Source organism: Hemibagrus wyckioides, linkage group LG06, assembly GCF_019097595.1.
Source record: "Hemibagrus wyckioides isolate EC202008001 linkage group LG06, SWU_Hwy_1.0, whole genome shotgun sequence".
NCBI lineage: Eukaryota > Metazoa > Chordata > Actinopteri > Siluriformes > Bagridae > Hemibagrus > Hemibagrus wyckioides.
This window is the reverse complement of record NC_080715.1, coordinates 10,804,800-10,820,185: the sequence shown is the minus strand read 5'-3', so window position 1 is coordinate 10,820,185 and position 15,386 is coordinate 10,804,800. Positions and strand designations below refer to the sequence as shown.

The 15,386-nt window shown below is 40.6% G+C and overlaps 1 protein-coding gene across 8 annotated transcripts in view; it reads right to left on the bottom strand.

The window, feature by feature from the left end:
• Positions 1–13,983, bottom strand: part of pcbp3 (poly(rC) binding protein 3) — a 72,600-nt gene extending 58,617 nt beyond the window's left edge. For 5 of the 8 annotated variants that reach the window (XM_058391021.1, XM_058391027.1, XM_058391024.1 and 2 more), the window contains exon 1: positions 13,680–13,982. The gene's annotated coding sequence lies outside the window, so the exon portion shown is untranslated. Of the gene's footprint in view, positions 1–13,679 lie in introns of all 8 variants that reach the window. The other 3 variants (XM_058391026.1, XM_058391028.1, XM_058391022.1) reach the window with 2 other exon arrangements.
• Between the last annotated feature and the right edge of the window lie 1,403 nt (positions 13,984–15,386).

The following is a 15,386-nucleotide window of genomic DNA, read 5'->3' as shown; positions in this document are numbered from 1 at the left end:
CATTTACAAAGGAATTGTTCTTTTATTCACCAGCATGATGAATGATCAAACCCCAAGACATGCAACTGAGCTTAAAATTACCCATGACTGAGTTTCTCTAATCTACAAACTTGCCTGAGGTAAACCTATGAAATATTAGGATCTAATGGCTTGTGGAGTCTCAAAGCAAAATAGAGGAATGTCTTTAAAATGGACATCGTTTACGTCTGACAAATCCAATTGTTAAGAAGAGCTTGTGATTTTTTTTTTCTTATGCATCTCAAAACTGCCATTACTACACAGCAGTGATATAATTATCAGAGCTTTTTATCAATGCAATGCATTTTAATAACCTTTCAGCTGCAGCCATTAACTTCATCATAATGCCCAAGTAGAACAATCATCATGTAGCTATGATAACTAAAACACTGCTCTTTTTATCATAAGTTTGTCTAGTAAGTGTGTAAATGTTTTTCGTAAGCAAAAGGGAATAGTCAGTAATGCTGATTTTCTTCATACGTATGCTGATAAAGACAAGAGTAGCTGCAACGTGTGTTCAGAGCATTTAGATCTAGTGACCCTCAGTCCATAAAATGCAATGTTTGGTGCTGAAAACAACAAATTGATGACTAAAAACAGTAAGAAAAAAGCTAGGTGTGTTTAATCTTCCAGTAATGAAATTCAATCACGACAGTTTTCTAGTTAGCACAGCCACTCGCTAAATCTTCCCATTCTTAACTATTAATTTTGTTCTAAATAAATAGCAAGCAGGGGCACAGTGACTTAGTGGGTAGAAATGGAGGATTGATTCCCACCTCTGCCCAGTGTGTGTGTGTGTGAGAAGAGATTGTTCTCCACATGCTTTGGGGGGTTTCTACCAGGTATTCTGGGAGTCCAAAGATGTTGGAAGCTGATTGGCATCTCTAAATTATCCATAGTGTGTTTGTGTGTGTGTTTGTGTGTACTTCAAGGTGTCCCATGCCCCCATGCCCCCATGCCCCGAGCCCCCTGGCATAAACTCCAAGCTCCATGTGACCCTGTGTAGGATGAGCAGACTAGTCAACCTTTATTTGTCTTGATTTGTGCGTTTTGTGTGCGTTTAAGAACTGCTTTCTTTCAAGTTCTTCAAATGAATAAAGTGCGTATAATTCAATGAGACTATCAAAAGTGCTTCACATTAGTGAATCTCTTATATGTAAGCTTGCACCCCCTTAAGAGCTCTCAAAGGATTCAAGCTCTTCTCAGAACTAACCAGATTTTCATTAATAGCACATTTCTTGTTTGAATACTCCGAGAAATGATTTACAAGTGAATTCATTCATATCCAGTTTGATAAATGAGGCCCATTGTGTTTTTCACTGTGGAAAAAAAATGAGAAGTGAATCAAATGTGAATATTTTGCATAGTTTATTATAAATAATGTAATCGTGACAAAAGGATGTCGGGCTTAAGGTATGAGCAGTGGAAGGGGACACTGAGAACAAAGGTCTAGTAGAACATTTGCATTAGTGGTACTTTTTCCAAGTACAACTTCTTTACTTGACTCCCAGAGTCAAATAGCAATAGAAAACCTCCAAACACACTAAAACATAAAACATACAAAATCAAAACCCAAAAGCAAAACATAAAGCTACTAAGTGAACCACACATGACTGTCACATTCATTGACTATAGTGTAGACTGGGGCAGCGGTGGCTCAAGTGGTTTAGGCTCTGGGTTGATGTTTAAGCCTCAGCACTATAAAGCTGCCCCTATTGGGCCCTTGAGCAAGGCCCCCAACCCTCTCTGCTCCAGGGAGCCGTACCATGGCTGACCCTGTGCTCTGACTCCCAACCTCCAAAGCTGGGATATACGAAGAAAAAGAGTCTATACTGTAATGTGAAGTGTGGCAATAATAAAGCCTTCTTCAGAATGTTTCAGGTCGAAACATTTTTGAGGATCTTGAAAGATTCTCTTAAACAGTAATTGATTCAGGCATGTCTTCTAATGCATACTGATTTAGGACATGTATGATGCTGTACTTAGTGTTAATATTTACTGTGTACTGTATGTATTTAGATTCAATATTCAAGTTACATACACAGTATACAACCTGCAGTGAAATGAGGCCACTCCTCCAGTCAGTGCATGGAAATAAACTAAATTCAAGAATCAAGTTAATAAAAAGCATGAATATTAATGAGAAGAAATAAGAAAAGGTAAACCAATGTGATGTGCGATATGTTGCATGGAGTAGCATGATGTGCAATTATCTTATACTGTATGTAGTAATGTATATCTACAATATATACATTTTGATTTCTGCTGTGATTTACATTTGTACTATTGCCTTTTTATTCTTTTTTTTTCTAATAACACTTACTGAAATAAATAAATGGATCTTGTTTTTTTTTTATTCTTTGCTTTTTCATTATATCTTTTTCAACAAAAAATTATCATTAACATGATAAATATCACCCCCCAAAAAAACATTTAATTTAGCCTTAAGTGTACCCATAATTGAGTTTTCTTAATCTATAACCTTCCCTGTGATATATGACATTAGGCAAGATTTTTATTTACTGTTGAATTCTCCTTATTTTTTGCCATTATTTGTTTCTATAGTGTTTCAGTTTGGCAATTTTAGGTGCCCCATAAATAACACACAGCAGTAACAAAACAGTCTGAGTCACATAAGACAAACATGATAGCAGCTCATTCTCAATATCCACTTCATTCCCTATACAATGCATGTGTGTTATCCTGATACATCGGTGTATTTTACATGCCCTTGGTTTTAATTAAGTGCTAATTGGATTCCATAGATACCCTTCATATGCCCCGTCTCACTGTGTCTCTGAGTATTGTACTGCTAAACATTGTCCACATTCTGTCTCTAAATCCCTAGAGACGTCACACTGTTCCCCTCTATCCTCCAGAAAGAGGCAAGGCTTTGTGCCACATTCCCCATAGTCCCCTTGTGCTGCTTGAATCGCTTAATTCTGAAGTCCTTCATGGTCAAGATGGAGTTGGACAGCCGGCTTTGAAAATCATGAGCAGTATTAAAAAAGCAGAACTACACCCAAATATTTCATAGTGTGCTGTGTTGTATATTAATGAAGCTCTCAGATACCTAAACCTAAAGGAAAGGAGTTTTATCCGTACAGGTTATGTGATCAGGTGAAAAACGTGGATGAGAATTTTGTCAATCTTGTGCCTTTAAAATGTGTATTTGAACTCAAGTGATTGTGAAACCGTGAAATGAAATGAATTGTGTTGAAAAATCAAAAGAGGAAACTGATGTGAAAGAGTTGTGTGGTAAATAAATGAATCATGTAGAACAATCACATGTGAAAATAAACCAAGCATGTGGGAAAAATTTCTTTGAATAAATTCAATGTAAAACAAAAATCACATGGGAAATAAATGAATCCTGAAAAATCACGTGAAAACAACTCACCACGGATAAAATCACACGTGAAAATTAAGTAACTTTGATTCATGAGAAAACATGAAAATAAATGAATTATCTGGGAGAAAAAAAATAAATGTGAGAAATAAAACAATCGAATATGAAATATAAGTGAAAGGACAATTTTAAAAAAAAAAACAAAAAAAACACAGGTGATTATAAAAGAGTTGAAAAAATCATCATATGTGAAAAATAAATCATATATGAAATTGAATGAATCTTTTAGATAAAACCGCAAGAAAATCAGGTGAAGTTGTGAAAATAAAAACACATGCACTATATTTACTATATTAAAGTCTGCTACATGAGGAAAACAATCCCATTTGAAAAGTTAAACACGTGCACTAACATTGGCACAGAAACACATGTAATACATGTAAAAACGTCGATGTAAAGCATAATATAAATGTGAATTGTTTAAAAACCACGTGATGTGATTCTCTCTACGCAGAGCCACGTATCACATCCACCCTTTTAAACCGAACGAATGCAAAATCAACACAGCTGTAATCTAATTCATCGCATACATTCGAACGACTGAGAGCTGATCGTTTCTGAACAGTTACATAGATTATATAATTAACCACGAACTCTGAATGTGTAAACTGGCAGATTAAGCATCAATTGAAAGGCATTAGAAGAGCAGAAAAGTGACTCACTCTGGGATATTTGTATGCAAAGAGTGAAAAGGAAGGCAGAATCAATTAGAGCGCACGGCTCAATGACGAGGCATATATACGAAAAGATGGCAATAAAATAAATAATGAAAAAAGAAAGATCTTTAAATTAGCACGGGGAAGGAGGTGTGCTGCGATGTTTAGCAAACCACTCGACACACTCACCCCCCTTACAGAGCAGTGACATTAAAACACTTTGATGATCTGGAGCCTTTAAAGTCTTAATCCTACAAACGGCTCCTTTACAAAATTCAAAGCCTCATCTGAGATTTGAATAATGCTCATACCAACCTCTCCCCAACTGCTCCACACACACACACACACACACACACACACACTGTCTTTCCTCCATCCAGGAAAGAATAGACGGCCCTCGGCCATATCTTGAGATTTACCTTCCCTACTGTAAGAGATAGGAAGGATTGTGTTCTGATCTAAGTGACAGCCCTTTTTTCTCTTCCCTAGGTAATCGTCATGGGGAATTAGCCACTGGATAAAATTCCAAACCGTGTGGGAGAAGTCTTGCTTCACTAAGTAATCTGCCTGCAGGAAGCAGATTGCTCTTTAAAAGTGTCAGAAATTAAAGCTCTTATTAATGACAAGCACTAAAGACTGAGGCACTTTCCACTGCCCACTGCCTAGTTTAATATTTTGTCATGGAAAAAGATTAATCATGATTATTTAGCAGAATTATTCACATTCCTCTAGACTGAAACGATTAATAAACGACCGAGATAATCTCAGTAACACATCAGGAGCACATCAGGAGCAGAAGTGAAACATCTGTAGAATTCTACATGAAGATCGTCTTATATGATTCATTAAGGATACGTTGCTCATAATGACACCGACGATAGTTTAAACAATGTTATTGATAGTTTGTTGACACTGTAATAATTAGCCACTTTATTTGCAGATTACTGCAAATAAAGTGTTAGTTGTTTTTTTTCTTCCCTGTGCCTCAGGGGTTCACTCCAAGTACTCTGGTCTCCTCCCCCAGTCCAAAGACATGCATTGTAGGCTGATTGGCATCTGTAAATTGTCTGTATTGTGTTAGAGTGTACCTTGCCTTGTGCCCTGAGTCTCCTGGAATAGGCTACGGATGGATGGATGGATGGATGGATGGACGGATGGATGGACGTTTTAATGGATAAATGGATAAATGGATAAATGGATGGGTGAATGGATGGATGGATGGCTGGCTGGATGGATGGACGGATGGACGGACGTTTTAATGGATAAATGGATGGATGGGAGAATGGGTGGATGGATGGACGGAAGGATGGACAGATGGATGGACGGATGGTTTAATGGATAAATGGATGGATGGGTGAATGGATACATGTATGGATGGCTAGCCGGATGGATGGATGGATAAACGGATGGATGGTTGAATGGATGGAAGGATGAATAAATGGATGGATAAATGGATGGATGGATGGACAGTTTAATGGATAAATGGATGAATGGGTGAATGGATGAATGGCTGGATGGATGGATGGATGGACAGAAGGATGGATGGATGGATGGATAGATAGATGGTTTAATGGATAAATGGATGGATGTATGAATGGCCGGATGGATGGATGGATGGATGGGTGAATAGATGCATGTATGGATGCATGTATGGATGAATGGCTGGATGGATGGATGGATGAATGGATGGATGGAAATGTATAAATCAAAATAATACTGCCTTTTAGTGATACTAAATGTAAAATCAGTTACACTCAATTTTATCCTCAATGGTATTATCACAGATTTTTTAATTACTTGAGGAAAACCAAAGATCATAATCACAATTAAATAAGATGAATTGTGCAGCCCTAGTTTTTATTATCATTATTATTATTATCGCCTTACCGAAGCAGAAGTTCTTCTGCTTTTAACAGCAACGTTACAATGAATGTGAAACAATTAGAATAAAGCAAAAGCTGTTAAATCTTTCTGTTTTTATGACAGATCTGTATTTTTAATGTGAGAAACTATTGGAATACGAACAGGAATAAAGCACCTGGGTGTTTCGTGTGCTTTTACGTGAATATACAGGATTGTGTGATTCAGCTCGATGTGAAGTGGAGTTACTGTCACCACCCAGAAGCTGGTAATGTTACTATAACAACAGTTTTATTTTTCTTATCCCACAGCCATTTGTAGCCACCAACATTTTTTATTTGATAATAAGCACCACCTCATGATTTTTTCAACCACTTACTATTACATTTAACATTGAGAAATGTCCCTGAGAAAGGACACTCACCACAGATCATCTTATTTTTCTTTCTTGAAGAAAGACAAGAAAGATGCAAAAAAATGCAGCTTGTTATGTTACAGAGTAACCGCACTCTACTGTGGTGGAAAACCTATGAACTGCTACAGTATGAACTCAAACCATACCAGCAAAATGACACTAAAACACAACAAATCCATCAAATCTATTGACCACCCGAGAACTCTTAAAAGTATATTCCAATTTGCACTTTACTACTGCCATTCTGATTGAAGGTAAACTGGACCTGCTTAGCATTTCCATACACACCTGTCTGGAGGCACCTGCACTCATTATGGTTCTTCACTCATCCAATTTTATAATTATCAGCCGCATGTATATGTTTTTTTTTGTCAGATCCTGCTGTAGATTTGTACCAGTTTATCTTTTTCATTAATTATGTTTATATGCACTCCTTTTCATCAAGCGGAATCAATTCCGTCTCATTGCTGATTCTGAAAGAACTCTTCATATGTACCCTACCCTAAACACTGAAATCTGAACAAAACGTCTGTGCAAGCGCAGAGCATCTGTCATCATGTTCACAATCACACCACTGTGCTGCACATGTACAGATTACAGAGAAAATAGCTCAATTCAAGCATTTACACGACTAATTCTTTTCAATGTTCCGGATTATTTCAGATTTACACAATTCGGATTGAACTCAGTCGTCTGAACTGAAACGTTTACATGAAGGATTTTCAATTCAGTTGAGCTTATTATTTATTCAGATTATTCAGTTTGCATGCAAACTGAATGATGCACAAAAAGTCAGAGTAAGAGTTTCTTTTTGTGTGAGTGCGTGAATAAATTATTGGAATGGATGATTGTGTCAGTAGGTGAATGAGTGAGTGAGTGAGTGAGTGAGTGAGTGAGTGAGTGAGTGAATGGATGGCTGGCTGGATGGCTGGATGGATGGATGGATGGATGGATGGACGGGTGGATGGGTGGACAGATGGATGGGTAGACGGATGGACAGATGGATTCGGGGGGTATTGGATGGCTGGATGGATGGATGGATGGCTAGATGGGTGGGTGGGTGGATGGATGGATGGATAGATGGATTGGGTGAGATATGGGTAAGTGGATGAATGGATGGATGGATGGATGATTGAGTCATCGAGTGAGTGAGTGAGTGAGTGAGTGAATAAATAAAATGATAAATGTGTGTGTGAAAGAGGTATCGATTGAGATATTGATTGAATAATTCAGAGTGAGTGAGGGAATTAATGAATTAGTCAGTAGATGGATAAGTGAATGGATACATGAGTGAATAAATAAGTGAATCCGGGATAGTGTGAGTGACTAGGTGAGTGAATATTTTCTTGAGTAAGTGAGTGAACAAATGAGTCATTCACTTCCTTTACCATCCAGGTATGCATCAAGACATTTCTCTGTTCTGGCACCCAGGTGGTGGAATGAATTTCCCCCTAGATGTCTAAACAGTTGACTCACTGTCTGCCTTCAAACTACGTCTGAAGACATAATCTCCCAGAAGTACTTAAACTAGCACTTAAAAACTAAAAAAAAATATTGTCTGCATCCTTTTTTTTTGCTAGACTGATGATATACTTAGTCTGTGACCTAGTGAACCAGCATTGATGTATTCATTGACAGACTTCAGGGCACTTCTGTAAGTCGCTCTGGATAAGGGCGTCTGCCAAATGCCGTAAATGTAAATGAGTGAGTGAATGAGTGAGCCTCTACGTAGTGCTTCATATCTTAAACAAAAAAGAAAGAAAGAAATTACACACCAACTGGCCTTCACAGAGAGATTTAAGGCTACCCGTCTGCAGAGACTCTGCCATGAACACAACAGCTTTGTGTTCTAGTCTAGCTGGTCGAGGGACAGCAGTTCCACAGCAGTGTGATTTTGAGCTCAGTGGTTTGCCACCACACATGCTGTTCATCTCTGTTCAGAGAGCTAATCTGGAGAGCAATGGCTCTGGCTCATAGAACAGCAAACTGTGCTGCACAGGGATGAAGTGTTCTCTCCTCTTCCATCTGCTACCTTACACAGTGCACTTACTGCTGACTTAGCTGGGCAGATGCTTCGGGAGCGCAAACACGAGTCGCTCGAAAGTGTGTCAAGCAAGCATAATTGTTACAGAGAGGGCATGCAAAAAACCTAGGAAGAAGTGAAAAATGGAAAAAAAGAGAGAAAAGCAAGCAAGCAAGCAAGAAAGGGAGAAAGATATGGGGGGGGGGGTAGCGTTTTAAACTGGAGGATCTCAAAGCCATCTCAGGGTTAGAAAAGCCTAAAAAGGTCTCTTGAGCAGGACACGACATGTTCCCTCCTCTCTCCCTCCCACACCTTCTCCTGCTGAGGCCAATCTGCCCATCATTGCAGTTCCACACTTTCTGGATGGCGATCTTGCCAAGGAGCAGGTGGAAGCGGAGCTGCAGATCCTCAATGTAAAAAGCCCTGGCCAAAATCTCTGGAGTGGAATCCATTTGTGCCACCCTCTCACTTTTTATTCACGCCACCCACAATGGCTAAAGCTCAGAGGGCCGAGGGAGCTGGGAATCTGCTCCACCTCCTCGTGTGTGGTGTTTCCTCACCCTTCATCCCCGTATATCAAGGTCATGTGACCCACTGACACAGTCACACTACTGGGCAGGGTGAAGAGTGTGTGTGCGGTGGAAAGGCCAGTCGAGCGAAGTCTCACACTTCTAGTGACACTCGGCGGATTATGTCTAAATAAAGCTTCTGCACTGTGTGATTCACACGGCCAGTGATCCCAAACACGAAGACACGATGCTGCTTCAGCTTCAGAGAGAGAAAGAGAGAGAGAGAGAAATGGAGAAGGCGTTTGTCACTGAAGTGCCACGGCTTAGCAAGAGCCTTGAATAATCAGTGGTTAAGCTGTCAGCCCTGCACTTGCACCTAACACAAACTCTTTCACTCACTAATCAAGCAAAACCTCACACATCCAGAGCAGGCAAGAAGAAAGGCTTCTGGATCAACTCTGCCTCTTTTTATTGTTATTTGAATCATTTTTACTGACATGCTACTTTTATAGCACTTTTATTTTTAATTTGAATTAATTTATTACCATTTTTACTGCTATTATTTATTGCATTATTGTTATTATTATTGCCTTTTCTTTTACTATTTTATTTTGTTCGAAATAAAATATTTTTTATCTTTTATCCAAAATATTTTAAAATATTTTTTAAAGCGAAATAAACATAAGTTTGACCTATTATTATTATTATTATTATTATTCACTCAACTGACTCAATGCTCACTTACACAAAACCTTCACAAGGTCGTCGGCTGCGTCCTGTCCCAGACATGAACTACGATACAAACTGAAGTAATTAAACAGGATCTTGAACAAATTAACACCTTGGGAGCTTCTGCTTAATTACACATCCGGTGCCAGCTGACTTTTGTGACCTGTGATGGAGTGAGTTGAGAAGTATGTGCGCTGTTTTTTCTGGGAATCATATAAAAAAAGCCGGAGCTGTAAAGCAGGCTCCACCCCCTCTCCTGCTCTCAGGCTCTGATTGATCTCACGGCCCATCGGCGGGTTAAATTACACTGCAGAGTGGCTCGCACAAAGGGCTCCTGGATTTCACAGGCCATAATTCTGTACCTTCAACTTTGTAAAGGTGCAGCACTTCAATCTCAGGCCATCCACCACGTACAGACACACACACACATACACACACACCTCAAGGCAGCGCTTTGGATCGTGTCATGAGCCTGATCCTGATAGATTCATGGGAGGGGCTGGATAATCACCTTTGCACAATCATCCTTAGTATCCAGCAAGTGCACTACATAAACCATGACTCTCCCTACAGCAAGTGTTAAATGAAAACTGCAAACAAGAACGACCAAAAAAAAACAACAACAACAAATTCCCACACCCTGAAGACAACGCATGTCCACTTGAATAGTTGAAGCACAAACAGGTCTCCATATAGTTTTCTGACAGCAAAATGGATCTGACCCTGAAGGCCAGGATACCACTGCGTTCTGGCACAGAGAGTGAGAATAAGAAGAGAAATGGCACAACCCATTCATACTGCAGCTCTGCCTATCCAACAGCACGGAAGCAAAAACAACATGGGATCCGGAGAAATAAAAGAAACAGCCAAAAGCACAAAAAGACCAGCTGCTTCAAGATCATGGCTGTCAGTAGGGGGAAAAAATATCTGTTTAGAAAGAACATTATAATAAGAAATCATCACGCAAGTAATAACTTTTGCCTAAAACTTTCTGTCATGCATCACGCATCTGTCTGGAGCTGATTGGAGTTTATACATGCAGAGAAAAATATGTAAGTGAAACTAATCTGGAGTGGTTTAGCAGGTTTTTAGCTCCTCATCGATGACATTTTAATTTAGTTCAGCTTAAAAATCGGGTCCGTATATGTGAGATAAGCCGGGTTCATTTTTAACACCCAGCTTTGCAGCATAATTCCAGCATGGGCTTGAAACAGGAGCACAGCTGGAATCAGCAGATGAAATGCAAATCCGTGTTGACTGACAAGCAAACTTTACACGACAGGAAGACGGGTCTTTAAAAACAACTTTCCTTAAGAGGAATAATTATTCTTCACAAAAGCATGCTTGTTGTGCTCAATGTCACCGTGGCTGAATTTCAGAATCAGACCAAAGTGATGAAACATCTGGTTTTCACCAGCACAAATTTGGCATCTCTATTTCACCAGAACGAGTGGAAATATTTTTTTTAATCTATGCTACTTTCTAACTTTGCCTTGACTTGTCTACCTGTAAAGATCGAGTTCCACTGGAACAAATGTGGTGGCAAAAAAATTGTGGTAGCTTGCGTGAAGGTGTCTCGCTAGCTAAGCGCAATTTTTTCAAGTACCGTATACCACAACGTGATCACATTGTTGCTATAGTAAAAGAAGCATCAGCCTAATCAATTCAATCTGTAATCAGATCCTGACTCTCAAAATGTCTGCAATGCTTCTGCAAAGTCACATCGTCAAAAGAGAGAAGAGCGTTTACTCAGTCTGTACAGACGATAGCTGCCAGAACTGAACAAATCTCAAATAAATCATTCATTTTGTAATGAAGTCTTTACAATTTGGTAGGAATGTTGTTCTGCTGTAAGTAGATACGTTTGCCTATAAATACATATAGAGATTCAGTGGAATCTCTCTTTTTTTCTCCACTTTCTTCCGAATTAGAAAATTCTAGCAGGCTGCATGCAAACAACAAACACATATAAGTTCAAGAAATTGATCACCGAATTTCACATTCGCATACGGTATCCATTCCCCTCTACATGATGGACTTTACTGAGAAGCAGCCATTAATATTACATTCCGCAAAGGATCGAGCAGCTCGAAAGGTTCGAGAGGTTCTGAAAAGTGTTGACGCACTGCTGTTTCTAGCATTTGACAGAGGTAGAGAGGAAAGGGGGGGGGGGCAGGGTGAAAGAAGACGCTCATAAATTACTTATTCAACATGGGCTGTGATATATGCTTCTGAAATAAAGCTTTTAGTCAAATACGTTCCACACAACATCCTGGGCTCATAATACAGGACCTACGCACACAGCAGATAAATACATTTACTTGATAGTAGACCGTGACACGGTGCTGATTAAAAAATAACGATAATTAAAATAAAAGTTAAAAAGAAAAAAGCTCTCATTATATAATACAGTCACGGGGTGGGGGCACAACAAAAATTTTCCTGAATACGAGGCTGATATCACTACAGTTCCACAAACAAACACTGAACCGAATTAAATGCACCATAGGAATACCCATTTAACTCGCTAGGATTTAATCCTGCGCTGGAGATTTTTAATGTGTATGTGCTAAAACGTGTCACCCCGCTAAGTTCCAGCTCCACTTCCTGCTTGGATCTGTCGACTGCCTGTGATGAAATAAAGCGGCTTTTTAATTTGAATAATCACTTGTTCTTTATCTCACTGCTGGAAACAGGCCAGGGTGGCTGCAAAGGGATACTGGTGTTAATTAAGACACCTGTTCTTCTCTCAGTTTACTTGCCTAATCAATGCCTCCGCACTTCCAACATCCCCAGACAATTTGAGGTCTACGCTGCAAAACAAGCCTGCAGTCTCAGCATGATCATGATGAATAAAGCCTCCCATAGCTACACCCGACAAAGCACTTAGTGAAATTCAGCTTTTCTTCCAAAAGGCAGAATAAAGCGAATGTGCCGTGGAACAAAACAAAATGGCCAATTATGAAGATGAGTGGGATACAGTAGAAGGCTGATTCCTCTTCAGTGTCCACATAATGTCAAATCAAGACTAACTGGCCATGGTTTCGAACAACATTGTAACAGAGAGCACTGCAGGCCCGACCTGGAATAGAGACTAGAGTATGATGAAGCGTGCTTCAGAACAAGAGCCAAAGCACTTGAGGAGCTCTGTGAAATATGTTCAGTCAGTATTGATAGCTCAATCACTTCTTCAGGAAAAATCTAATTCGAGGCAAAGTGCTGCGGAGTGGAGGACCAGGAACTAAGCAGTTTTTTTTTGTTTTTTTTTGCTGTGGCTGCACTGGTGTATAGACCATGTTAATGCTTGAACTGCCCTAGTCCTAAAGTAATTACAGTTTCTGCCACGTCATGCTGTTTGTCTTCTCTTTCTCTGGAAATCTCCGAAGCATTTGCAGTATCAGGTTTTTACCACACAGCATCTCTGATACACTGAGCCATTTAGCTGATGATTTCGCCCGAAAGGAACTTATAATAAACAGCCACAATAAGTTTTTACCTGGAGCAAATTGGGGTTGCAGTAAGAGTCTCACTCAGAGGCACTACAGCAGCGGAGGAGAATCAATGAACATAATCAGAAAAGTAATGATACCAATAAAACTACCACGGCAGAACAAAACAGAGCTGAAGTGCACGCTTTAATACAATTTCCTCTTTTCTGTGAGGCTATGGAGTGCTTCTAAAGCGACGCAGGTGAAGTCACAGCTTGACAAGAGAAAGTTGTATGAAGCACACAGCAGGAGCCGAATTTGGGCTCAAACGCCGTGACAACAAACATCCTAATCCCTCATGTCTCTACCTACTTCCTCATGAGAGGAACTGCCAGAGGGAAAACTTAAAAAGCCAGAATAGAAAGAGATGGTGGGAGTGTTAATGTGTTTGTTAGAGAGTGTAATACACAGGGAAAAGTGGGCCAAAACAACATGCAAAATGAATTCAGAGTTAAAAATAAAGATAAAGAAAAAAAAAAAAAGCCCAAAGGAGAGAAAAGCTATTATACCTTGTGAACAGCTGGAGCAGCTGGAGCAGCTCTGCAGCCGGTCATGTTAGTGCGGCTCCTTACCTGCGGCGGCTGAGATGGGATGGTGAAGAGAGGAGAGTCAAAGGGACTGATGGGTACAGGGTCCAGGCCGGTGCAGTCCGGGAGGGAGGAAGGACGGAGTGACAGGGAGCAGGGAGACGGGGAGGCCAGAGGGGGGAGAGGAAACGCTGCTCCTCTTCCTCTTGCTCTCTCTGCTACAGACACACACACAGTGAGACACACACGCACACACACAGAAGCACGCGTGGGCGCGCACAGAAGAGGCAGACACCAATACCTGCAGCCAGTCAAATAAGAGGAGTGTAAAGAGTCCCCCTGCATGCACGCACGCTTCAGCACTAGGAGGAAAGACACAGCTCACCTCCCACTCCCTCCCAGGAGCCAATCACGTGCCAGCAAGCGGCTGCTCTTTTGACCAATGGGAGCCCAAGCAGCCTTTTCCTCGTACCAGCCAATAAGTGCAATAGCTCATATCCAATCGGAATAATGAATCTGAGAGCAGTGCGAGGCTTCCCTTTCTGAAGGACAGACTGAGCGGTGCACTCAGCCGGCGAGTGTGATTTAAGACTGCAGCTGACATTAGAGTAATTAGATTGTGAGGCACTTAACCCACCACAATAACACCGCATGCTCCACTGCAGAACTGGCAGAAAAGCTTCTTCACATCCACACAAGGGCTTCGGCAAAGTGTGCAGGACTTAATCAGGCTCAAAATAAAAGCAGCGCAGGCAGAGAAAGGAAACAAACTGACCTAATACAGTATCTGAGTATATTTATTCTGTATTCATTAACCCTTTTTGTTGCCCCCCCCCCAAAGTAAACAGAGACCAGGCATCTCATCCATGTGACTAAAACCCAAGACTCAAAAGTGAGCTGATTTCATAAAGACTTATTTTATTTTCCAGATCGATAGCACGACCGAGCTCCCAGCGTGATACATGATCAATGGCAGACTGTCAGAATGATAAATGAAAAGCACATCAAGCTTCAGTTCCTCTGCACTGCAGGAAGCAGAGCTCCAGAGGCAGAAGAGCAATAAATGTCCCGTTATTAACAAGTCGCAAAGATCAGGGCTGTCTGTCTCCTTCTCTCTTTCAGGTAAGCTCTTGGGAGGTACTGGGATTGAAGGAGTGAGAAGAAAAAGTGCAGGAACTATTCTTCCTGCTGAAGCCACAGCTTTATTCCAGACCATGAGGCTCCAGGAAGCGGTGAAGTTTACGAAAGCAGAAAAATCAATGAGGCTATCACTGTGGGAGTGCATCATATTGTGGGCCAATACCACACAGCATCATTGGGCGAAACACCCAATCATGACTCAGCAAGGTTGTGGGTTGAGTGCACCATCAGACCTATCATCTGTCCTTCTGTCTCGCTAACTTTCCCCCTCATTCACCTACACACACCACAGACAGGCCAGGTTGCATGTGGTTACCTGGCAAGGTGCCGATTCATGCAAGAAGCAAAAAAAAAAGAGAGAGAAAAAAACAGAATTCTGGATGGAGTTCGTTCACTTTGTACGTCTGTTTCTAGGAGGGAGAAAGTCCCATAAAAAATGCATGAGAGATGGGAGCAGATGTCACATTGCATTTGCTTCCAGCTGCAGAGATATTGGTGCACAGAAACCTCAGAGAGGACGAGGTACGTACCAGTGAACTTAACACTAAGAGTGTGTGAGAGGAACTAAGTGTGTGAGTGCGTGTGTTGTGAGAAGTGGGGGTTATGGGAGTA